Consider the following 27904-nt stretch of genomic DNA (forward strand, 5'->3'; position numbering starts at 1 on the left):
TTCACCACTGTACAATTCATCTATGTAACCAAAAACCACATGTACCCCTAAAGTTATTGAAATAAAAACATTAAAAAAATTAAATTAAATTAAATTAAATTAAAGAAAAAAAAAAAAGAAATTCTCTAGTTCTGGATCTACCGAAAGCCTAAAGCCTTGGGCAAAGCACTTAGCAGTTTGGAACTTTAGTTTCCCATATGTGAAGGGAAATAATAATATACGCTCTCACATTGTTGTAAACATTATACAATAGAGCATATGTTTCAATCTATTATAATATTTGATACTTTAGGTAGCTACTAAATTAAAGCTATTTCTATTCCTTTCTATATATAACTTACTTGTCTCTGAGAAAGTACATTTTATTTGATATACAAGTGATTTTCAATTAAAATCATACATGATATTTTAAGAAATTATTTTTTGATGAAAAACTACTAGACTAGCTGGTAGGTTGAGACTTAAATGATGAAAAATGTAGACTGTAAAGAATGGCTTAAATCTTTAAAGCTTAAGTGATCAGGGTCAAAAGTTATCTATAGAAAGAGTGTATTGTGGTTTTACAAGTTATCAAGTATATTTATAAGGTAACTAGCAAAATAATAAAATATTGATGCATTATTTGGAGAGAAAAGAGGTAAATATAAACATCCATCAATTTAATTATGGACTAGATTCTGGTGACAAAATTGTAATTGCATTTTTGTTTTCCTGACACGGTCCCACTTAAAGGTTGATTATGAGTGTGTCTGACATTCAGAGCCTTTGTAACTTTTCTGGCTTTAGGACTATAAAAGCTATTTCTGTTATAATAGTTTATTTAGTCATCCCTCATCAAAATACAAAATACTTTTTCTTTTCACAGGAGGAGATTTTTTTCCTTTTGTGGTCTCAAATGCTGTTCTTTTAATAGAATCAGTATTAACACTGTCAAGAAGCTTCAAGAGCCCAGTAGGAGGCATGGAAAGTGCCACATGTGGTGGTCATTAAAAAGGGAAAAACACAAATCTAAGGCTAAACCTGAAAAATACATAGTTTGTGAGCATAATTAAAAGCCAGCTGAAACTAGATGAGATTTTTTAAAAAGTACCTGCAACAAAAAAAAGTTTAAAAATTATTACAGGTAACTACAGAAGTAGGCAGATTTGAAATTTATAACTCAATTCTTATAATTAACTTAGAAATACAGAAATGAATCTTTTACAACTGGTATGACAAGGGAAATAATTTATTAACATGCAGGAAGGAGTCCCAATCTTACAGAAAAGGCACAGTTAATTACAGGAATAATTAACTGGAAATAACTTTCCATTCTTTAATGGATCCGTTGTTTTCTTAAATGATTTCCTGTATGGTTTGGAGGATGAAAAGAATTTCCTGATTTTAAGCCTAAACAATTTTGTGACAGCATTTTTGTGTTAAGCTTATGATCCACTCTTTAAATAAATTATTCTTGTTAAGTCACTGTTTGAATGCACCAGTATGTGGTAAGCTCAGTAGTGTGAAGCTGATTCATACGTGCTGCAAACACTGTTCTAGCACCTGGCTGCTTGCTGGTAAAAATTATTCTCCCCCTCTGAGGGTTGTAATAATCATCTTGGTTATAAGCACAACTAGTGAAAATTCTCAATGTCTCTTCTTTTCAATTCTCCATGATAAATGATAATTACTGGATCCTATACAGCCTCATTATAAAGGAATAAAAAAATACTTAAAGATAACAGCAAACAGAAAAGTTATCAGAAGGAGCCCTTTCAAAGCTTCCTTTATGGTGCAAATGATTAAGCCTAAAATACCATAATCATCTCCAATTTTATTGTAAATTTGAAATTAATTTTTCCATGCATGACTTCAGGTTTAGAGCGATGACTAAAGTTTATTTCATACTATTACACAAACATCTGATTTGATAGGACAAAAAGTCATCTAATGGTGTCTCTGGATATTTAATTTATAATTCCTCTTAAGATTTGAGAATGAATATCACTCACTCTCTTGCCAGCAACTGAAAAAGAGATTGCAATACTTCTTTCCAGATGTCCATGGAGCTGCTTCTATTTAATAGCAGACACCTTGGTAGGCCCATAATACAGAAACATGAATGAGCCATGATGCTTAGGAATGAATTGATTAAGAAAATACTACAACATGGTAGATGTCCCACCGAAGGGTGAGCAAGGCATTACGAGAAAGCAAGAGACAAAGCACTGTGCATTTCTTGGAATTTGAAGGATGAGTAGACACTTCTCAGGCAGGTAGGTTGTAGTGAGGTGGAGAAGGTGTCTCAGGCAGGAAAAGAGCGTGAATCGAATCAGCATCAGCATATGTAATAATCACAGTGTATTTTGCAAAACCGATGTCCAGCTCTAATTCAATGTCAATGAGGTGTTCTGTAAGTGTTCATCTGTGTTGACAGTGTGCAGAATATTATACTGAAATATAGATAACCAAAAGAGACAGTCCATAGACTAAAGAGAAAGTTGTATTCTAATGAGGAAGATAATTCATTAAATTATTAGAAGATACATCTTGATTATTATGCAGTGCCTTGAGTTTTCTTTCCTATTAAGTTTGTCCTCTTCCTTCCGTACTCCACACTGGTTTTTGAAGCAGCAGCATCTACTGACCAGGGACAAAGGGTCAGTCTCTGTCAATCAACTTGATTCCCTCCTACCCTGCCCGCCTCTCCACTGCCCTCCGGCTCCCTCCTTGCACCTTCTCAAGGCCATCACCCTCTGCTGCCTTCCTCCATATATTGTACATGCTGCTCTCTTGGTCTGGAACATCTTCCTCACTCCTTTTGCACCTTGAATCTTGGCTCCTGTGACATTTCCTTCAGGAGATGGGCTGCTATCATGTAGCCAGCACCTAGATAATAAACAAACCTGATGCTCTCGCCTGCCCCTGCCAACCTCTGCCATCCTTCTGGATTCTGATAGCATTAGTTAGCTTTTCTGTTTCTGACCATTATAGAAAGGAATCCTACAGTATGTGTTATTTTGTGTTTGGCCTCTATAGTGAACATTATGTTATTGATATTTTTCCATATTGTTGTGTATTGTTGTGTATAAATGAGTTACAGATCATTTATTTTCATTGTTGTACATATGAAATAGTCTATTAGGTAAACCTCCTAAGACTTATTTTTCTATTTTACTATTGATTAGCATTGAAATGTTTCCAGTTTAGAACTGCTAAAAGTAGTAAACCTATAACCGCTCTTGTGCCTGTCTTCTGGCAAGCAAATGTATATAATTCCGTTAGCTGTATCTCAGTAGAATGGCTGAGTCATGGAATAGAAATATATGCAGCTTGGCAGTTTCTTCCAGAGTTAATCCAACACTTCATTTAGCCAAGCAGTTGTATTTCTAGATATTTACCTGTGTTATAGTCTGTTCTTGCACTGCTATTTACAGCAGTAATTTATAAATAAGAGGTTTAATTGGCTCACAGGCTGTACAAGAAGCATGATAGTTTCAGAGGGGAGGCCTCAGGAAAATTTTCAATCATGGCAGAAGGTGAAGGGGAAGCAGGTATGTCTTACGTTGCTGGAGCTGGAGAAGAGAGATGTGGAAGGTGCCACACACTTTTAAACAACAAGATCTCACAAGAACTCACTATCAGAAGAATAACATCAAAGGGGCTGATGTTAACTCATTCATGAGAAACTGTCCCATAATGCAGTCATCCTCCACCATGCGCCACCTCCAACACGGGGGATTACAATTCCACATGAGATTTGGGCGGGGACACAGATCCAGACCATATCATTACCCAAGAGAAATGAAGACGTATGTCCACACAAAGACCTGCGCACTTGAAAGATATGGTTCTTTGTCTTCAGGTTTCTGATATTTTTCTCTTGGGAAGTCCATTATGAATCCTGCTGCTGCTCTTTTAAAGACCTGTGCATTTTTCCACTTGAAACTTTTAAGGTTTTACTTCTGATTTTGCATTAGTCTGTTCTCACCCTGCTAAGGAAGACATACCCGAGATTGGGTAATTTATAAAGGAAAGAGGTTTATTGGACTCACAATTCCACAGGGTTGGAGAGGCCTCACTATCATGTCAGAAGTTGAAGAAAGAGTAAAGGGACATCTTATGTGGTGGCAGGCAAGAGAGAGAGAGAGTGTTCAAAGGAACTCCCCTTTATAAAACCACCAGATCTTGTGAGACTCGTTCACTGTCATGAAAAGAGCATGGGAAAGCCCCACCCATGACTCAATTACCTTCCTCTGGGTCCCTCCTATGGGGAGGGAATTATGGGAGCCACAATTCAAGGTGAGATTTGGGTAGGGACACAGCTAAACCATATCAGATTTTAAATAGTTTTACGATGATGTGGTCAAGTATTATTTCTCTGTGTTTTTCCTACTGAGCCTCTTAAACCTTATTTTGATGTTTTTCATCAGTTTTAAAACATCTTGGATCTTTATCTCACTGCTATTGCTTTTGGCCATTCTCTCTGTTCTCTCTCACTGAGACCCCAGCTTCACTTTGGATATGTTCCACGCTTTTATTACCCTAACTTCTGCATGCTTTATTTCACTTCTATAATTTCTTTGGTATTCAGTTTGGGTCCTTAATACTTACCTGACTTCCAGATCTCATTTTTTTCTATTGTTGTATTTAATATGCTATTACATTCATTCACTGAGGTGGTGCCTTTTAGATTTATTTGTTGGATTGAAGTGATCATTTAAATATTTTATACAGATTTCAATTATGTGGTTATCATTTAGTCTCTATTACATCTTTATCTTTTGTGATATTGTTGAATATATTATTCACAGTTATTTTTATTCTGTTATTAATTACATTATATTGATCATGTTGAGAAACGCTTCAGTTGTTTCATTTTCCTTCCTCATTTTCTTTTTGTCATATAGTCTTGCCTCTTTGCATGTTTAGTCATTTCTAGTTATGTTTTGGATTGGACAATGTATTAGAGACCTATGGAAGCTCTGGTGATGGTGAAATTTAACCACATGTTTGGCAGATATCATCATAGGGCCTAGTCACCTCATCAACTCAGGGAATTAATTAGTCAAGTCTGGGTTTTGGTTTTCTGAAGACTCTGGGTCTCTCTTTTCTGAGGCATGATGTTCCAGCTTTTCAATGGACAGCCTGGCCAGTGTTGATCATCCCAGGCCCCAAACTGAGAGAGAATCAGTTATTTTTTTTTTTATTTTTATTTTTTTTAAGGTCACAAACAGCATCTAATTGGGTAAATGTCTTGGTAAAGACATGTCTGTTGCCAAGAGAACCCTGATTCTTGCCTGGTTCCTCTCTCCTCCAGAAACAACCTTTTGCCATAGGCCATTGCTGGCTCCTGGATTCCCATTCTCTGTACATCCGTGAGAATCAGGTGCTCCAGTTTAGTCTTGGTTATGGATCTTTCCTGTTAATTCAGTGCCTCTTTAGCTTTTGCCTCACAGGTGTTTTATGTTCAGAACTTCCCCTGGAGCCTCGTGGTATCCGGGTGCTGTGAGAGCACAGGAAATCTCAGGTTGTTTCTGAAGCTCCCAACCTAGCCCTTCAGCCCCTGTGCAGCCTCAGGATACAGCACATGTCCCGTAGTGAAAACCAGTTGCATATTTGAAGCTCTCCAATTTGTTATTATAGACCTGCTTGGTCATTAAACACCTGTCTGGTTCCTCTTTCCCTTGAAATCAGCCTTCTGCCTGGCCCAAACCAGAAACACTAGCCGTACTCAGAACTGGCAAATGTCTCTAGGGAGAAAACAGCTGGTATCATGACTTTGTTTCTGAATGGGTCTCCTTCCACAGAAATATTAATCTGTGAAGGCCTCATTGTTTTCATAGATCTCTAAATGCCCTTATCTTGTTTTAAGAATAGAATTTATCTCCTTTTCCCCTCTGTATCATCAATATCTTTCACCTTGCTTTGACCTTCAACATCTGATTGGGAAGCATGCATTTTAGGCCATTTAAAAAAAAATTGAGATGTAAAAAAATCATTTAGGGAGAAGGGGGTAAAAGCAATTCATTTGAAACTATTTAAGGAATGCTTGAAAACATCAGTGATATTGGCTGTGAGTAGCAGAAATCCAGGGAACTGTGAGTGCCTGCCTGCAAAGGTATGAGATGCTTATGTAGCAAAGGGGCTAGGGCTCTCTGTGCATGACTTCTCATGATGCGAAGATGCTAGAAGACAGATTTCAGGCCGAGGCAAGATGGATTCTCTTTGAAATCTCATTGCTATGAGAAAATAAAATGTGGGATTCCTGGAGGTGACCATTTTCTCCTGTTGGAGTCATGCAAACAGACTTTGGGATGAGGGTTGGGAAGAGGTTGTTGTGTGGTTGGACTAATATGATTTGTCTAATCTTGTGATTTCATTAATTACTTCTCTATTTGCTCCTTATAACATAATTGATTTCTGTTTACACAGTAGCGATCATAATTATTACACATGTGGCATGCAGGAAGGTTTTCTGGGTCCCAGTACCTTTGGTTAGTTATTTATCTCAAAGCAATTAATTCTTTCTTCACCAAATATATTCTGTAGTTATATATATGTTCAGGTCTCCAATTAAAAAGAAATACCACTGCCTGAACGTAAGTTGATAATGATATATTATGAACATTCTTATTCTTATATAAAAGCATTATTCTAGAATCAAAGTTCACTCTTAGTAGTTAAGGACCTATTCAGAGGAGAAGAAAGTGGTGGTATATTTTCACACTACAGTTCTTGATACAGCAAAATTATGTTGTTTCCTGGAGTAAGTCGTCATGTTTATCGTAAATACTATATGTGTTTATCATTTTCTTTTTTTGTGTGTGTGTTTATCATTTTCAAAATAACTTATGCCTGGAAAAATTGTTCATTGGTTGAATTTTAAAATAATCAACGTGTTTCCTCAATGAGATATAAGAGCTGATATTTGCCCTATATTAATGCAATCTCTGTGTAATGTTTTGTTTGGTGTAATCTCATTTAATAGGCAATAATAATAACAGTGATATTAATAAAAACTAACAACAGCTTTGTACTTTTCTAAGTTTTTTATGTATAATATTAGATTATTATTGCATAAGTCTCTCAGTGCTTTATACTTTTCAAAGTTTGTTATGGGTAATGTTAGATTATTATTGCATAAGTCTCTGAGTCAGGGGGAACAATCAGTAAAAGTTGTTTTATACAGGAGGAACTGAGGTCCAGGATTGTTCATTGATTTGTTGAATATCACACAGCTTGGAGAAAACTGGTAATAAAGAATCGGGTTTTTATTGCCCCCAGCCTTTTTGTCTTTCAATAACACCAGAATGTTTCCCATAAACTCTGCACCAATACAGAAGTCTTCAGGATCAAATTACTTGTTTGTGAATTGATCTTTCTGCAAAGTTACTCACCCTCTCTTGGCCCTAAATCAGTATCTTGAGTCCTTCTTTAGACTTACCATAAAGAGATGGAGATCATCTCTACAAAGAGTTGCTCTGGAAGAAAATTTCTACATCTGCCATTGAAGAAAGCAGTTCAGCTGGCTGCCTCTATTTATTCACTTTTGTTTTAAGGAAACATATTTGGGGAGTTTTAATGAGCAGAAAATGTTTACTTTACTCCCTTCCTAGAAGATTTGGGCTTTCAGTGATATTGTGACCTAAATGTGATAATTCTTAACAGATAAGAGCTCTCCCCGTCTGTTTTGTCTATGCCTCAACAAACATCTCTAGTAGGGACTCTGGGAATGAAAAGGGGCTACAGACAGAAGTTACTGTGAAAGTGATGAGATCTCCCAGGCTGGGGATGTTTCTGTTGCTCCATCCCAGTACTTCAGGGACTTGGAGTTTCAGATGGCACTTTAGTGTCTCCAGGAGCTAGCCTGACTCTAGTCTTTCAAACAACAGGTGTCTATACTTAATATTTCCCGTGTTTCCAACTAGTATTTAGCGTGCCTGATTTGTGGCTGTATGTGAAGATTCTGAGAGATGTTAATCAAGTCCTTGGTTTCCGAAATAATGAAGTGTTTCAAATCCATTTATAGGATTTTAGTCGTGGGGAGCAGCCAACATACTCTCAGCACTGAAATCTGTCTTTTTAGCATCTAATAAATGAATCTGAAGTATATATTGGAGATGTTTTTAAGAAACATATTGAGTTTATGGCATTTATCAATTTATTGACAAAATAAACCCTAAACCCATAGGGCACATAGACGTTTGCCAAGGTGAGAAGCCAGGCTGAGACAGGCACAGCGCTAGGTGGGAGGGTAGATTCCACTCCGACAATAAAGGTAATAGTGCCATCCCCTGTGCTAACCACTTTAAATGACCTATTTCATTTTCATGGGCGTTATGCCTATTCATTCCCTCAATTTACAGATGGTAATATTAACTCTAGAATAAATCTTATGTGGTAGAACAGCTAGAATTGGGAAGTGTTGGTTTGAAGCTAGGTCTTTCTGTCTTCCTCCAGAAAAGGTAAGTACCTTAATATGCTGCATTTCAAAGATGTTCCACAGAAAGGGTCTAGTTAATATCAATGGGAATACCATTTATCCAGCCTTCAGGGTCTAATAGCCAGCAGGACACCTGTGTTCAAAGAGAATGGATGGAATAATATCCACTGTGTTTGCCTGAAAAGGCACCTCTGCTGGGAGAAAGCCAGTGTGATCCGTGAGGTCCCACAACCTCTTAACAGAATTGTCTACAAATGGCTGGTATTCAGGGTCAGGGAATATTTTGACCTCAGTACCTTTCAAGGCTCCTTTTCATGCAGTTCATGTATCTTTGCTGGTTTCAGCTAAAATGCTTTAGCTGGGAACTGCCTCCACAGTGGTGGTATTTTAAGTATTTCTGTGTTGTGAAGGCATGAGACACACTTCTTTTATTGTCTTCCACTGAAATTCTATGTATGTTATTTTGCTAGTTGAAAACACGCAGATATTTTAAATTTTGTTAGCTTAAGTTGGAACACAAACTTTTCTTATTAGTATTGTATGACCTGAAGCCAGGTTGAGGACTTCTTTAAGTTACAGTTACCCCGTTTATAAAATAAGATTACAATTGAAGATAACTGACCTATAAACGCAGAGAATTTTAATACTCATAATAGAGATAACCTATGCAAAAGGACAGAATTTTGTTTCTATAATTTAGAAAATAGTTATAAATGTAATTTCTCTACTGCCCATTCAATATGACCAAATCTGAAGTTTTGTAAATTGTTTTCATTTTGCAGGTTTGTGATATGTATGTATATACACAGACCAACAAATAATAAGAAACAGTCATGTTGGAATTTGAGAAAAACAGAAAAAAAAATGTGGCATCTTTCGAAAAGGAATTTTAATTCCCTGCCCTCAGAATAAAAATCAAAATAGGTCACATGCACTGACCGCAAGGTGGCAAAGACAACACAGGAATCACACGGAGATTTGTGTGGCCAATGGGGTGGAAAAGAGCTGCCAGAACATCTGCAGTTAGCATCCCAGCACTGACGGGCATCTCGCAGGGCTGGCTGGGATGTGTTTGTCAAACAGTACCACGTGGGGATGGAACACGTGTTCTTAGCCTCCAGAATGCCACCGCAGTGGGACCCATTTCGTCAAAGGAAAAGTCCAGAAATAGGTGAGGCTGGGTGGTTGCCTTGTTATGAATAAGCAGCTTGAGGCAGTGGCCAGGGTGAAGGGGAGGGAAAGGGCTAAATTTGAAACCAGTCAACTAGTGTTTCGTGAACTTGATCTTGATTACCAATACAGAAAGAGATAATTAGAGGCACCATTCCCATTTTAGTCCCTATAAAATTTTATCACACACAGAACTCAACTATTGGCATTATTTCATGCCTCAACGAAGCCAGGGCATCAGAGGACATGCTCAGCCTGTATTTTAGGAGCGGTTTCTGCCAGACGGTATTTGACAGTCATTTGCAAAATTGCCTTTGGTCTTAACTATTGCACTTGGTTACTTTTTGATACATCACCTTTTTTTTGATAATGGCTGATATATATTTTTTCTTCCAAGCCTTTTAAAATGCAAGTCAGTTCTTCACAGAGCAATTTAACACAAATTTTGTAAAGCAGTTAATGCCAAGTCACATGTATTATGTTGGTGCAGAAGTAATTGCAATTTTTGCCGTTGAAAGTAATGGCAAAAACCATAATTACTTTTGCACCAACCTAATAGTTCAAGAACATTTTATATGACTAACTTTCAGGGTTTCGTTGCTATCTGTTTATCCTGAAACCAAAACTCCGCCTGCTGCGGTCCCTTCTGTCCCCTTGGTTCACTATGTAGTCATGTTTCTGGAGGACGTTTCTTAGCATAGGGATTAACTAGTACAACCAGGCTGTGTTTAAACAAGTCAGTTATTTTAATTACATGGTCGGAGACATAGGCTCCTCCCTGAGAAAGAAGATAGTTATTTGCTAAAGAATTCAGAAAAAAATATGTGTTTTATAATTTTTACGTATATAAACACTACTGAGTTCTCACAAACTTTTAAATAATAGAACTGAAAAAAAATAATAGAACTGAATATATTAATTTTTCTATAATATGAGAAATGATCTATAAGTTAATGCAGTTGTTTGTAAATTGTTTGAATTCTGGGTAGAATTTAGAATTTCTATGCCTGTCTTTTTTCCTTCGTACTGTTTAGCTGGAATGAGTCTAAGAAGTCATATCCCTCTATCTGTGCTTTGCAGAGTGTGAACATGTAAGAAATATCCACTCATTTGAAGTAAAGAGTAAGCTATCTGTTACTTAGCTGCGATGTAAATCGAGATGAAATGTTGGGCCATGAAAAAATGGGTTTTTGAAAAATGCTGAGTCTTGACATTCTGTTGTTTTGAAGCAAGAGAAAACCACTGGGATTCTGCTTAATTTCCAAACTTTTCTTTTGACTGTGGACTCTTTTTTGTGACGTTGGCATGGATGAATAAAAGTAGAGATACCCCAACTGAAGAAGAAGACCCCCCAGAGCTCTGAGGTGAGGTGAGCCCTGAGGGCTGCGTGCCCGACAGTTCAAGATCCACGTTCTTGCCTCAGCACTCCACGTCACAGATGAGCGTGCTACAGCCGGGAGCGGAAACGCTTTCTCCCTCACATACCCCTTATCTTGTTAGGATCTGAGTACCTTTCCTCTCCACTGTCCTGGGTGTTTCTTGGTCACCCTGGCCTTGATATGTTCTTTCTGGCTCGAGTGTCTGGGTCCTTCAGGCATCCTCACTTTCCAAATCTACACCAGGAATCCCTGCTCTGTTCGAAGGAGCTGCCTATCATGCTTAGATGGTGAAAATCCAGTCACTGGAGAAGGCTTGGTACTCTGTAAATTCAGCCTTCACTGGAGAGTGCAGTATTGAGCAGAGCTTTGCTGAAAACAACAGGAATTAGAAACATGTCTTACTTGTCTTCTGGCATAATCTGATTAGATTTCTCTCACCACCAAATGCTGTGGTTGGGTTGCTGTGTTGTTCTAAAGTCACTGAAGAACTCATACATTGGTATCTTGTCCCAAAATGACAAAATCAGCATCATTGTATGTGTCTGATTCTGTGCTGTTTATATATGTATATATATGCATATGGATTTAGTATTACCCTGTGAAGTTACTTGTACTGTATGAGCTATTTTAATTTTGACCCCTCAGATCCATGCTGGGCCCCACCCTACCCTGTTCCATGTCCAGGAAGGTGGCCTCTATAGAACGCATTGTTCAGGCTCTCTTGTCTGAGTTCTGCTGCCTTTTTTTGATGAAGGTTCCGGCCACCCCCACAGGGCAGAGGCCACGTGCTTCTGGCAGCGCGTGCTTTTGCAGCGTCCTCAGCTTCTGTCCAGTTGCCTTCCTCCAGCGTTTCCTCTCTGTGCTCCCTCCCCCTTCCCTGTCCATCTTCCCGGTGTTGGTAGGCCCTTAGTGCCCAATCTTAACTTTTCTTGCTCCTAAACTTCTGTAACACCTCCATATCCAGTTCCTTTATTAAAAAGTATTTCATGAAATCGTTCCACCGAGTTTTCTGTCTGTGCCATTTGCTTTCCCCATAACCCTGATGGGTAGGCACCATCTTTTCCATTTACTGACGGCTGTCACAGGATTTGCCATGAAGTTAAGCTTTAAGGTCCCTCATTACGCGGAACCCTTCAAAGGCTCTCAGGAGGACCCCGTATGTAGACTGTGTGAATTTCCCAAAGAAATTGTGCCTCTTCATTGAGGACCTTTGTCTTTTTGGACTCCAGCTTCCTCTGGGTTGCCCTTCTTGGGCCGGTTTGCACTGGAATGGCTGAGAACCTGTTACAGATTTGGCTTCGAGGTTGCATTGGGGATCGGTTTTGTTTGCATTGGGGATCGGTGTATTTATGTGGCTGCATTCATTGCGCAGAAGTAAGGTAGTGTTGACCTTCCACAGTAGGAATAACTTCAGGGTGTTCCTGCTACCTCCTGTTTCCACTCATACAGAGGTGTTTGTGAAATAAAAACATATTCCAAGTCATCCAGCACCAGATATATGAAGTTTGTAGAGGAGAAACAAGGTTTGAAAAAAACAAACCCAGAAATGTGTCTGTGAAAACTTCTAAGCAGAAAGATTCAGGGCTTATCAACACCTAGTCAGCATGGAAATGCTCAGCCCATCCCTACCTACCCAATTGTATAATGCATTAGATGTAGTTTTAAACAGTATTACTTAAGTGTTTCCTAGGTTTGACCAAAATGCTAAACTTTTACACGGCATTAAGAAAAATGAAAGGTGAAGCAGGAACTAGTGTTATTAAACTATCAACAAACAATGTATTCAATCTAGGAAAAGTTAATTGTCTACAGAGGTAATACCAAATTATCTTTTTATTCTTTACATAGTACTTATCTATAGAAAAAATTGAAGACTTATTTTCACAGGAAAAGACATTCAAACATTATTCAGCCAAAATACATAGAAGCAAAAATATTATAGAGGTGAATCGGGTGCCTAATTAGTAAAAAAAAATAGTTTCTGTATTTGTATTTGTGATTTTTCTAACATTTTAAAGCATTTATAATTCATGTGGTTTCTTTTTTCATTTAAAATAAAATATTTACATTGGTACTGATTTTAGTATTGCTAACTTTGCTTTCTGTTTTCAGTGGTGACCCCTAAAACTCTTTGAGAAGTATCAACTCAAAACTGCACTCTTGTGCACTGTGTGACACAATTCCATCATTACTCACTAGCAGAGCTGGGGGTCACAGTTCTGTCCTTATTCTAAAGTGTATGATTTTTGTAGTACATTACTCAACCATTTTTGTCTCAGGTCGCAGCCCTCAGGAGATAGACATTGATATAAAAATTTGCATAAAAATTCTTTGGGAGGTCATCCTAGGAAACGCTGGTTGGAGGGCAGGTAGGTAAGACAAAGGGTGGAGGGCGGATACTGCTGCGGTCAGCAGGGCTTTATTCTTCGGACTCTGGGACAGTGCAGAGTGTGTCCAGGAGTTCTGCCACCCACGGGTGAGGGAGCTGCAGTATTTAGCCACCATGTCCCATTAGTTATTTGTCAGTGGTGGCTGCTCCCACGGCATTGATTTCAGAGCATTTCTAGACTATCTTGCCCAGGCCGAGAAGGCTCTAGTAGCCAAAACAGTTCTTGGGCAGCAGCGAGGCTTGCATCCAAAACACCAAGAAAGGGACGTGCTGCAGGGAATGGTGATGCCGAGAGGATATGGAGAAAGTGCTGGCAGCTCCCAGCTGCTGTTCCCAAAGAGGGGACTTGACTTGTGCTTATTTTTGTTTTTCATTTTAGTTCTGTTTAAGATTATAACAACGCCTGGTGTTATTTCACAATATTCACTTGATAAAGCATTATCCTATACCATATGTTTTAAGGCAAAAAAAAAAAAGATTTTCAGCCTTAAGATAATCGTCCTTTTTTTTTCTTAATGTGTGTGTTTTATGGGTTTATTTCTCATATAGAACCAATTTTACCACTGTCCACACGCACACAAACATACACACACAAAACCCACAAATAAATTGGATACAGGTAGTCCTGGAATGCAAATAATCAATATTTCCCTGCTGCAAAATGAAGAGAAAATTGCATGGGCTTGGGCTCCAGGAGCTGCCAGGCCTTCACATTCTTTACACAAGTTTGCTATTACTAAATTTTCATGACTTGGCAAACATTGCTTTAGCCAATTCTGTGCCATTTGAGATAAATAGATGCATTTTATCTGCAATAGAAATTTCAATATGTCACGTTTGAATTATATTTGAATTCATCAAGATAGGCATCATTTCTGTGATCAGAAATATGCAATTATTTGATAACTTGTTACTTTAAGATAAATATTTTAAGTGGATACTTGAAAAGAAGCTCAAATACGTGCTGGGAAATTGTTTTTTTAAATAAATTTTAATTAAGAATGAAGTGAGCAGTTCTTCAAGTTGATGGGGTAACCATCAAAGCCTCTCTGTACTGTGTTTATGGTAGGCTAGGTAACAATTTTTCTGTTTTTTAAAAATTTCAATATATATAATCACTGGTTAAAATGCTTCTTGCTAAGTTTTTTTTTTTTTTTTTTTTTAATTATTTTCCCATGTTAACAAGTAGGACCTTTGCTTTGGAAAGCTACTGGATGAAGCACTTTCTTGATCAAAAGTATTCCATCTGGATCTTAACAGAGAATTTTCAGATACATTTAGTCAGGAGAATTGAATGCTCTTTTGTTCACAGACTCATTTAATATTTATAACTTTTTTTCTTATACAAAGACAACCCCTAAAACACTATGAAAAGAGACTACAATTTTCTTCTAATGCATTTGCTTATGCAGAAGGAGTGGGAGACTGAGCCTAACTGAGATTCTGGTAGGAAGGAAGAAATGAATTTCGAATAGACTGGTGAGAAGGGCTGTATTTCATCTGTTCCCATACCGTTAGGTACAGCATAGTGGCTGCTGCACAGCAGGTGCAAAGTACACGTTCATAGCAGGTGCAAAGTAAATGGGTTCATCCCAATGCGCCTCAACGACTGTGGGTATCAGCATCCTGCACTTCCTCTCTGGTGTAAGAGAGTGTTATGAACACAAAGAATTCCCTGAGGTCAATAGAGTGGGTTGAAGAAAGCACCACGCTAGGGCCCTTAAAATGATGTTGACTGGCAATAGCTTTACCCCAGTGTCACTTCCTGCCCAGGAAATGGAGATGGGATGTTAGATGTCCTCATACTAAGATTTTGCTGGAAAGTTGAAGGATTTTCTATTCATAAAGATTTGTTTGTCCAACACATTCTTTTTTTGTAGACAACCATGCTAAAATACATTTTTATTATTTCTCTCTCTCTCTTCCTCTCATTAAAACAGCATAAAAGGCATCGAATTTTGTTTCACCCTTACCAGCCACCAAGTCTTCCATTCTCCCTGTGTTCGGTTACTGTGGCAGGTGAATACTTTTAATCTCATTCTTGTGTCTTTGTTCCATTGCTTGGAATCAATGTCCCATATCCTAAATACCTAAAGTACATCTGTTGGGATGAATCCAGCTCAAATACTGTGATACTGCATGTCATAGAAAGAATGAATTGTTTGCTCCTGTGCGCTGTCATATGACTGTTTTGCAATCTATGACATTGGGCTGCAGACATTTGTTAAGGTTGTTTCTCCTTGTCTTTAAAAGCAGACAAATATTTTACTCTTATTTACACTCTTGGAATGGTGTGTGGCGCCAAAAAGGTTCTCAAAGATACTTGCTAAATAAATGAATAAATTATTACTAAAATATAATGCAGCACGGAAACTAGAAATGGCCTCAAAGCCTGAAAGAAAGTAATTCAGTCTAATAGACATACAAAAACCTAAGTAATAAAAATGCAATGCTTAGCATAATTATGTGACTTTTTAAGCAAACTGGGTAGTGTTTAAAATATTGGGCAGATGTGTGGAGCTTCTGTGGTCTGATCATAATTGTGACCACTTTTTCTTACTTTGAATTTAGCAAAGTCTCTCAATTAAAACAAACTTTGTGAATCTTGGATAATTTTAATGAAACATTTGGTTCTTATAAAAAAGGAATGGTTGGGCCAGGTGTGGTGGGTCACACCTGTAATCCCAGAACTTTGGGAGGCCGAGGTGGGTGGATCACCTGAGGTCAGGAGTTTGAGACCAGTGTAGCCAACATGGTGAAATACTGTCTCTATTAAAAATACAAAAATAAGCCGGGTGGGATGTAGTGGCAAATGCCTGTAATCTCAGCTGCTCGGGAGGCTGAGGCAGGAGAATAGCTTGAACTCAGGAGGCGGAGGTTGCAGTGAGCCCAGATCAGACCACTGCACTCTAGCCCGGGAGACAGAGCAAGACTCTGTCTCAAAAACAAAACAAAACAAAACAAAACAAAGGAATGGTTGTCTTTAAATTTCAGTTCATTACAATTACATGTAGAAATGATCAAGTACCTGATTCTTCTTGGTTACTGAGTATGAACCAGCTGGGGACCTTAATTTCAACAAAACGTTTCTTTTATAAAAGGTGCTCATTTTGATTGGTTTAAATATTGACTTTTAGAGTTCATGACCTTCATTCAGTTTTATTAGCAAGCATTTTTGTTAATCTTTCTAGCCAACGGATGCCTCTCACCAACAACTAGAAAGGAATTTGCATTGATTACTTCACATTGTGTTTTCAAGAACCAACCCATCAGGGCAGCTCTGCGTTTATGTACTTATTATTCTGCATGAGAGAAGAGCATGTGCAGTAGAAGAAGACCCTTTTGTAGGTGAGTGACTATTTGAAAAGGTGATATTCATATTGATACTTAGAAATACAAGAGCAACATGCTTATTTCATTAAAGTCAGCAAGCATTCACTGAAAAGTCTTCCTAATATTGTGCTCTACTGCTTGTGCCCAAGCATGAGTACGTGCTTGTGTGTTCACAGGTGGCAAATGGTTAAATAGAGAAACACCACTGAGTAAGAAATATGAGAGGGACACATATGTGACCCAGGTGTCACGCTGAACCCTGGTATTTGAATTATACTGGCTTCAACTGCTCCTCCAGTTGTCCCCACTATTTGCTTCCTCCCCGACAACAAGTAGTGTTTACCACGAGGGATTAGGACAACAGAAAATGTGTTATCTTCTACCACGTTCCTTCAACTTGAAGTAATGTTGTCTACAGACAATTACATGTTTTTTAAAGGTTTAAACAATCTGAAATTTTTAAAAAGCTGAAACACTGACTATTTTATGTCATTGTACTTGATCCTAAACTGTAATTCTTTCCCTGTTTTTGTAAGACAACATTCCACAGTGAAATCAGGTAGCAAGCTTGTCAATAAATCATGTGGAGATTTTATGGACTTAACAGTTTTCATGGATAAACAGGAAAACAATGGACTGTTTTAGAAGTTTAAAGTCAAATGACAACGTATGTCTTGCTTAGACTCTTGGAAATCAATTGTATTTTTTAATTTGTAGTTATTTTTCCAAATTGGTATACCTTGCTAAAAATGTCAAGGTGTCTTATTAGTTTATTCATATATATAAAACTTAGAAGACCTTATCATTTAAACTCTGAGAAAATGCACTGGTAAGATGTTTTATTCTACACTATTCTACAAAGTTTAAATCAGAACAACTTATTAGGGTTAATAGCACAATTCTGTTACATTCTGCTATTTTCATCCCAGATCCATCTTTCCATTGGTATTGTTTTAATTACTTCTTCCTTGTGTATAAAATGTTTAAATTTTTATATATTAATATTGCAATCATATTTGAGTATGTCTTTGGTGTTGGCACTGAACAGGATTGAATATAATAGCTTTTTATACAAAAAAATACATTGTTCTGCTCTTACAGGGATACTACTAAATTGGCATTGCAAGCGAATGAAGCTGTGTATTGGAAATGAAGAACACATGTTCACTTCAAGAAGAGCAGGAAGGAACACTCAAAACTTAGGTCATATTTTGATCAACTACCTTATTCTTTGCTCGGAGTCTTTACCATGTCTTGGTATCTGCTTCATCACCACCCTCTACTCTTCACCAAATAAGGAATCCTGATAATTTGGAAAGTAGCAAGTAAGTGGAAAAATTCTCACTCCACATTTGCTAGGTTAGTCAGCACATTGTTGTTGATGGCTAATGACAGAAACCCTAGACTTACCTGGCTCATGAAAACGGGGAATTTATTGACTCACATCATGAAAAATGTAAATATTCAAGAATGACCTAGAAATCCTAGGCAGAGCAATCAGGCCAAAGAAAATAAGAAAAGGCAACCAAATAGGAAGAGAGGAAGTCAAAGTCTCTCTCTTCACAGATGATATAATTCTATACCTATAAAACCTCATAGTCTCTGCCCAAAGGCTCCTAGATCTGACAAACAACTTCAGCAATGTTTCAGGACACAAAGTCAATGTACACAAATCAGTAGCATTTCTATACAACAATAATGTCCAAGTTGAGAGCCACATTAAGAATGGAATCCCATTCACGGTAGCCACAAAAATAATAAAATGTCTAGGAATACAGTTAACCAGGTAGGCAAAAGATCTCTACAATGAAAATTACAAATCACTGCTGTAAGAAATCAGAGACAACATAAACACATGGAAAAATGTTCTGTGCTCATGGGTAGGAAGAATCAATATTGTTTAAATTGCCATACTATCAAAAGCAATGTACAGATTCAATGCTATTTTTATCAAACTACCAATGACATTTTTTACAGAATTAGAAAAAATATTCTAAAATTAATATGGAAAAAAACCCCTGAATAGCCAAGGCAATCCTAAGCAAATATTCTCTCTGCATACTTTGGGACCACATCATACAATGTTATTAATTTTTGCTTCAATCTTTAAATGTAATTTAGAAAACTTAAAAAGAGCAGAAGAATCTTTTTACTTACTTTATTCTTTATTCTTTTTCTTGGCATTCCAAGGTTTCCCCTTTTATCATCTCCTTCCTCTTTAGAGAATGTTCTTCAGCCATTCCTTTAAGATAGTTCTGCTGGTGACAAATTATCTTAGGTTTTTCATCTCAGAGGACCTTGACTTTCTCTTCATTTTGCAGGATGATTTTGCATGGTAAGATGATTTTGCATGATTTCAGGTTGACAGTTCTTTTCTTTTATCTCTTGGAAAATATTGTGTCATTTCTTCTTGGCTTCTGTGGTTCTTGATGAGAAATCTGCCGTCATTCAAATTGTGCTTCCTCTTATAGGTAAGTTTTTTCTCTCTTATCGCATTCAAGATTTTTTTTTTAATCTTTGGAAGTTTGATTATGATGTGCCTTGACATGAATTTCTTTGGATCTGTCCTTTTTGGTATTTTCTCAGTTTCTTGAGTCTATGGATAGATTTCCTGTTCTTCCAGCAAGGTCAGGGGGGCATAGGCGCCCCCACGTCCCATTTCCTACAGCTTTTGCCTAGAATAGTGCAGTTATCATCTACGGTTTTCTGTGTTGCTTGGCTGCCCCATTGCTTGCCATGTGGTAAGAGAGAACAGGATTCACATGGTGTTCTTTAATTTTTATTTTTGGAGGCCATTGGTGCTTTTGGGATGCTCGCTTTTCCAAGACCCAGTGTGGGATATATGAGACAAGGACTCCTCGGGCCCCAAGGTTCCTGTCCTGTATGTCTTCTTCTTTTCACCTTGCAGAGTCTTCTTGTGTTTGTTTTATGTGTAAAGCCCAGAGTATTTTGGCCGTCATTAATGAGGGGTACTATTTTCAATATAGAAAGTAAAAATTCAAGTATTTTTTCTACTGCCTATTTGTGACTATTGGGCAGTAGAGAATGTTCAATTTTATTATTTGAGGGTTAGATGACTTTTAGCTTGGATATTCTTATATCCTGTAAATATAAATTTGAAAAACTGGCAATAATTTCTCAGATTTCATTCAACATGTGTGTATTATACTTTTACCATATGCCAAACTTAGAAGTTTATTCACACTATGGTTTTTGCTTAATAAATTAATCCAGAAATTGTCAGTTGTGTTATTAATTTCTTAGCTTAATTGTAAGGGAAGTATAGGCATATACAAATGAATCTTTTTCTTTAAGGGACATTGATGCTAAGTAAAGAAACTCTGGAATAGTATTACACAATCTTATAAGAATTACGAAGTGAGGGCCTTGTCCAGGGAAAAGATCCCATACTTTGGAGCCAGTATAATTCAGGCTTAAATCCTGAATAAAACAAATATTAGATAAGTGGGTTGTGGCAACGCAATTAGCATCTGTGGTTGTTTTCCCTTATTTGTTAAAAGGGTTCTCAATGAAAAAAGGTGATGTTTATAAGACACTTAACATAGTACATGAAACACAGAGGTTTTCAGTGAATGGAACCTGTCATTACTGACTACGTGTGCAATGAGAAGTGTTAGATTATTGCTGTCTCAAAGAAACCCACAGTCTACCTAATACTTGTCAAAATCAGAGAATTATGCTACTACTCAGATAGGATTGGTAAAGCCTGCTAAGACCTGACTGTTGGTCTAATGAGTGCCAGTGTTAGGAGAATGGACTCGGTGTTAGGATGGGCCAAACTGGCCAAACGTCTATCCAGAGATGTTAACCAAGAGGCCAACAGGTGATGGACAGCACATTGTGACGTGCAGGGAGTGGTTATGCTAAGACAAGCAGGGAAAATGGTATTTCTGGGCCATTCGTTTAACCTGAGGTTATAATTCAATCAAATAGAGGGTTTGGGGAAAAGGGTACATTTCCAGGGGTAGATGTGTGTGACAGGGTGTTGTTAGTATGAAATAAGTGGAATTTCAAGGTCTACAGTTGACAGGCATTGCTTTCAGGGAAGATTCCAGCCTCATCCAGGAACTAAGGCAAGTCCAGTCTCAAGGGTAGGATCAATAAACAAAGAATGGGAGAAAAGGCCCAAGATCAATTGGGTGAGGTCTTCTGGTGAGAAGAGATCTTGTTTCTTTATGAGAATGGATTCACAAATTGTTTCAGGTGGAATTTGCAAAGTATGCATTGTCAGGAGTCCGCAGCCACAGTGGAAAGAACCCCCGTCTTCCAGAGACCCACGCTCCTGTCTTCCTTCCTGCTTGCAGGTCTGGTGACCCTGGGCGGTGCCTCACTTTATGGGCTTCAGGGTGCCTCTCTGCAATCACCTGGAAGAGTTTTAGTGAGAATAAATGAACAGCACACACAAGACAGGTATGGCAGGTCGGTGTGCAAAAAGGTCATGTACTTCCCTTTGAGTGCCTGAAGAGAGCAGCACATGGGAGAGCCATTCACGAAGGAGGAAGGGCTGCGTGCCAGGAAACCGGCCAGCTCGCTTCAGGCAGCAGTGTGCACGCATAGCTCTCTGGACCACAAGGCACAGGCACTCAAGGTCAATTTTCCCCAAGCTAAGGTCTCCCTGCGTGTCTCGGTAGTAAATAAGACCAGAAAGAGTCAGGGTTGAAAGATATTTTAGAGTCAGATACGATTAAATGGGAAAGCGCGTGATGTGACCAGTAAGTGCTAGAGGAGGGTCATGCAAAGGACAGGCTAGTGTGGACCGACAGAGAAAGAGAACATGTCAAAGAGAGGGCAGGGGCAGCAGGATCTTGGTGAGCTGTAGATGGCGGACCAGCTTCGAGTTCAGGGCAAGGTGGGATGTGGCGTGCCAGGACGCTCTCTGAGGACAGTGTGTTCCTGCGGAGAGTGACTTGTCATTTCAGGGGATCTGCTGCTTTTGTTTTTGTTTTAAAGCGGTTTTATTCTGTGTAAATGTTTTATGTATGTGAATGTTTGTGGAGGCAGGAAGGGGGAGAGGGACGGCTATGTCCTGACTGCAGGAAGCCAGAGAGGCTGCCAGAGAGGCAAGGTGAGTAATAAGGGTGGTAAGCAAAGGAAGGGTGGGGCTGCAGCTCAGGCTCCTCCTGGGAGTGAAGGGCATTCTTATGCCTTAGGCAGGAGTGCCACAGTCAGACTGAATAGGACCCACCCCCACCAAATCGGGAGCCTGACTAGCAGAGGTGTGGACAGGATCCCATCGTGCTAGGGGGAGGTGGGAACAGGCTGAAGCCATGCACATGTGCAGGGGGCTGGGTGGGGAACACCTGTCCGCAGCATGACTTTATGTTGGTCACCAGCGTGAAGGTGAAGGTTCAGTACACAAAACAGTAACTGATAAAAATTGGTAAATATGAAGATTAGTTACTCAAGTGACTTAAGTTCTGTCGAAAACAGATTGATGCATTGCAATTCCTAACCGAAGGAATGTGTGGACTAGAAATACGCTTTTATACTGTCCTTCGGGGTGGATTTTCTTTGACTTGGTAGAGTTGTTATGTCAGGATGAACAAGTCAAATCACTAGGTTAGAGGGAAAAAATGGCACCCACCATGGGAATGTGGACGAGGTGACGAGTTTATTGAAAGTGGCAATATATTTACCTTATGGAAAAATAAATTCTTGGACTATTTTCTTCATGTAAATTTGAATTGTGATGAAAAATTTACATGAGAACTAGGGTACATTCTCCATTGTGTGATGCCTGATATTCCCTGTCCTTACTACGGGTTACCAGATTGTCACATCAATATGCTATCCTGATTCTATTAGATTTGAAGAGCTATAGGAATTTGGCAGAAGTATTTTATGGAAATGCGTAGGTATCAGTAATCATGGAAAGGGTTACTGTAGAACGACGGAGAAGGATTGGGGCAGTTCCTTGGCGCAGTGCTCCATACACTTGGCGGCTGTCCCTGCAGGGATAGTGTAAGTGTGGGTTTGCTGTGCTTCCCTTAGAGAACACAAATCATGCCTATATTCCTAATATTAAATGAATCAATAAAAATCCGTTAAATGAACTAAATCACTCATGGGGTCCTCAAATTAGTGACTTTTGGCTGCTATCCACTTTTAGGTGATAGTGAAAATTATTAAGAAACCAAGTTTTTGTCAGGAACCAAAATTTGAAAAAAAAAGTTCAGAAAGAGATTGAGAAGGATAATTCAAAGTTTTCTTTATTTCAGTGAAATTCACGCCTTTGTTACCACCTTCTGAACATTTGAGTTGGGAAGGGTGGCGTAGATGCAGGACTTGATATTCAGAGTCAAACCCAAGAGTCAGCCATCTCCCTTAACCCCTACAAAAATCGGTAGTATCATTTTTTTAAAAAATGATTTTAGTTTCACCAAAATAAAGACGAAGGAAGGTAGGAAGTTGGGGGTTTTTGGTACTTACATTAAGACTTTGTTTATCTTAGATTTATAAATAAGAATAACTTACTTATGGGTTCTTCTGCTACATTGAAATTTTATTGGTTTAGCAGATGTAATGTGATATTCTCTTGTTCAGCTAAATTTATGAGTCCTAATCCTGACAAAGTTTGATGGTAAAGTGCAGAGTTCAGAAAGATAGCTTTGATGTATATACTTCTATAATTTACAAGAAAAACACAAAGGGTTACGTTTCAGGTACATATTTTTTCTTTTTATGACACATTAATTATATGCTAAGTTTTTAGGAACTTTCATTTGTAAATTAGAAAGCTACAGAAACACATGTTATTCTTCGTATGTCCAAAGTAATCACAGAACGCTATTCATAGGCTTACCTGTGAACGCCTGAAGTTTCTGAATCATTTAGGAAGCATTTTCTCTAAGGCTGTGGGGTAAACGAAACTTGCTTTAAAGAGAGTCCTCCATGGAATGGGATGAGCTTCAGCAGACAATGCTTTGTCTTTCTTATTGACAACTTTTGGCTACTTTATGTCTTTCTGTTTGTTCACATCAACCTTGTTATTTTTACATTACAAGAAAGCAAACAGCTGCAAATCTTTCTGCAGACAAGTCAATAGGTTTTGTTCTTTCTGGCGTTTTACCTTCAGAGGCATTCACATGGAGACAGGCTTGTAGCCAGAAGGCCTGGGGTGACTGGTGCGAGGAGGGGCTTCTGACTGCAATGAACAAGGCTCCCCTACACTGGGATTCCGTCTCTCCTTGGCCCCACATTCAGCTGCAGCAGATGATAATTGTATGATGTGTTGCCCTAAACCTCTGGTCAAGTTTAAGTTCTGATGCGAAACTGCAGCCAGAGATGTACAGGGAGACCTGAGCTTGGGGAAAACTGACCTTAGTGCCTGTGCCTGGTGGCCTGCACGGCAGTTCATGCCCGCTGCTGCCTTGGCGAGAGAGGGCTGGTTTCCTGGCACGCAGCCTGCCCTCCTTCGTGGATGGCTCCCCCTGTGCCTCCCTCTTCAGGAACTCTGCGGGAGGGAAGGACGTGATCTTTTTTGCACACATACCTGCCGTACCTGCTGTGTATATGCTACCCATTAACTCTCACTAGAACTCTTACAGGAGATTGCTATCACTTGCATTTTACAGAGAAGCAACCAGAAGCTCATTAAGGTGAGGCACTGCCCAGGGTCACGGGGTCTGCAAGGGGAGAGGCTGGAAAAGAGCACAGGTCTCTGGGAAACCAGAGTTCTTTTCACTGTGCCTGAGGCATCCCTGACATGCTTTTCTTCCCCAGAAACATGTTGGTGTCATGAACAGAACAGCCTCCTTTTCCCTCCTTTTCAGTCCTATGCCTTGCCATCCTGTTTCACTCAAGCCTCTCCTCCTTTCACTGTGCATTCCAGCCCCATTTTTCCTGTTCAGTGGCTCCCTCATGGACAGAAGAGCAGCTGCTGGGATCTTTGCAGAAGTGGCTGGTGCTCTGGCCCCTCCCCGTGTGGCAGGACCAAGGAGAGTGTGCCAAGGCCGACACTGGCAGTACAGGAGGGCACCTGCTAGCCTGGCCCTTTCACTGCATGGCCTTTCCTGTGACCTTTCTTTTCCTTGTAGCTGGTGAGGAAGGACAGCGATTTGTTGGGGCAGCTCAGACCTGAGCCAGTGTTCGCTGGGGAGGTGAGCACAGGCTCTGCCGCCTGTCATGGCTCTGTCCTGTGACGGCTTTTGCGGAGCTCTTCCCTTCCCCAGAAAACCCCTTCTGCCCCACTGTGTCCCTTCTACTCATTCAGAAAGACATAGCTGTTAACTGCTCCCAGAAGCTGAGTCAGACCTTCCTCCTCAACCCTACCTGCTTCCGATGGGCTGCCTTGTGTCCCCCTAAATTCCTAGGGTGAAAAAATCCTAAGCCCCCAGCACCTCAGAATGTGACTGCCTTTGGAGATAGTCTTTAAAGAGGTGACTGAGTGAAAATGTTATGAGGGTGGGCTCTGATCCAGTGTGACTGGTGTACTTATTGGAGGAGGACATGAGGACAGGCAGGTTCATAGACAAGACCATGTGAAGTCAGAGGGTGACCACAGCTGCCTGCAAGCCCAGGGAAGAGGCCCAGGAAGAGCCACAGCAGCTGGCACCCTGATCTCAGACCTCTGGCCACCCCCACTGGGAGGGAATTCATTTCCTCTTCAGGCAGCTGTTCAGTGGGTCTGGGGTCCTGTATTAGTCTGTTTTCCTGCTGCTGGTAAAGACATACCCAAGACTGGATAATTTATAAAGCAAAAGAGGTTTAATGGACTCACGGTTCCTTGCGGCTGGGGAGGACTCACATCATGGTGGAAGGTGAAAGCCATGTCTCACATGGCGGCAGGCAACCACAGAATAAGAACCAAGCAAAAGGTGTGTTTTCCCTTATTAAGTCATCATATCTGGTGAGACTTATTCGCTACCATGAGAACAGTCTGGGAGAAATCACCTCCATGACTCAATAATCTCCCACCAGGTCCCTCCCACAACACTTGGGAATTATGGGAGCTACAATTCTAGGTGAGATTTGGGTGGGGACACAGCCAAACCATATCAGGTACCCTGGCCCTAGCTGAATGGTGTGCACACAGTCAGAGCTCCCTTCTAACAATGGAGCAGGCGCTGGGAGAGGGTAAGCCCGCATACCTCGTGAGAATCCACTGTGTCTTACTCCAGTATTCATGCTCTTCACTTGGCACTGTATAACTTCAGAGATGAGGCTCAGAGTACATGGCATTTAGGTAGGATTTTCCTGCTGAATGGAGAACCTGGCCTGTTGGAGGTGGCCGGCTCCACCTCCACTGTTCTTGCCTCTACCCAGTAGCAGGGCTGGTTTCCACAGCATTTTGTTGACTGAAGACCCTCAGAGGACAACCAGGTCAAAACCGACTTAAGTCTCAAGACGGAGTCATCTTCAGAGGCTGCTCAGGATCATCCTTTACTATCTAGATAATTTCCTGTTTGTAATTACCTGGTAAATTTGAAAACTGTTGCAAAAGTGATAGCCACATGCCTGGATGTATCCAAAACAGAAATATAAGATTCACTGGGTGTTGGTTCTAATGCTCCTCCGCAGAGCACGTGGATAGATTTCATCATCTTTACCTGATGTTCACACAGTTCCAGGATGTTTCTCTTCTTATCTTCATCTTCTGTGAATACAAGTCAAAGATTCCAACACTGCATACATATTTCTTTACATAATTTGTATGTATGTATGCACATGCATATAAAGCATACAGGTAGACTAAATAAATATAATGAATAATTATAAACATTCAACATAGTTATATACACACTCCTATCATTATAAATCAGATAAAAAGTAGAAAGTTATCACAAACCTGGATGCCCCAATTGCAACCCTTCCTCATGAAAAATTAACCTGACTTTTCTTATAAATACTTTCTTGCTTTCAAAAATAATTTTACTACCCAAGTATGCATCCCTAAAAATATTTTAATTGTCCTCTTTTTAAATCTTCATATAAATTGAATTGAATATATACTGTATATATTCCTTAGTGGCTTGTAGTGATGGTTTAACCTTATATTTGTGGGATGCTATTGTTTGTAGCTGTAGTTAACTCATTTTCACTGTGGTATGTTAGCCCATTGTGGAAAAAAAGCAGACTTTTTAACATTGCATTTTTATTCCCAAATATTTATTTAGCCTTCCTATAAAGTTACACATGGCCTCTCATGGCCATATAACTCGCAGTGCCTCCCAAGGCTGAGTGATGTATCCATGCCCCGTGGATATGGGCCCCACCCTCTGCTTTGCTACACCTATACCTGTGAGGAAACATGATACATGGCGTCTGAGCAGAATCTTAGGACCCGGTGCATGGTCTGCAGATCTAACACAGCAGCATGTCCCCAACACGCAGTTGAACAGCTCTGCAGACAGTCTTCAGCCAACCTGAAACAACATGCAGTAGGTGGTGAAATGGGAAAGAAAGAAACCATTGTAATTTTAAGCCACTAAGATTTTGCTGGTGTTTGTGCACTTATATGTATATTATATATTATATTTGCAATATAATCATAATCGATGTATTGCAATTAATATAGCATGCTTATATTTTAATAGTATACATTTTATGCTTCTATATATATTACATTTATATATTACTTCTGACCCTGAAGCTTCCCGATATTCTCTTCAGGCACCTCTGCATGAGGAAGACACAAAAGGCACTCAACATGTAGGATGTGACTTCAGAAATAGCATCACTAAAAACAGCAGATTTCAAAAAGCAACTCTATCAAATTTCACAGCCAGCATTAATTTTCTTCTTCGTCAAGTAATTCTTCCCAGACTAGCTCAGTTTTGAGAGATCATTCCTTTCCTCAAGTTCATGGGATTAACCACACATTGAGTTGCTTTTGGGCGTCCTTCATCTTCAGCTCTTATCTTTCATTCAGGAATATCACTTTTCCAATTTTCGTGCTCTCCCTTTCCAAGCCATTGTCTTTCTTTATATTTCCCAAACCACTGGCACTTTTTAATAAATACGTTATTGAAATAAAAATCAGATTTGCCACATACTTTTAAAAAAATCTCTTCAACATGTGTGCTGATTTAAAACTCTATGAAAGTCATGATCTGTTAGTTTTCTTCTTTCTGGGATGTGAAAAGAAACCAGAGAGGGTGTGTTTTTTTGGTTGAATCAGTGAGCATCCTCATCACTTACACCTGGTGGCCTTGTTATGGGGAGCTTAATTCTTTAATTTTTTTTTCT

Source organism: Aotus nancymaae, unplaced genomic scaffold, assembly GCF_030222135.1.
Source record: "Aotus nancymaae isolate 86718 unplaced genomic scaffold, 86718_ANA_hifiasm-v0.15.2.pri h1tg000057l, whole genome shotgun sequence".
In the NCBI taxonomy this organism is placed as follows: Eukaryota; Metazoa; Chordata; class Mammalia; order Primates; family Aotidae; genus Aotus; species Aotus nancymaae.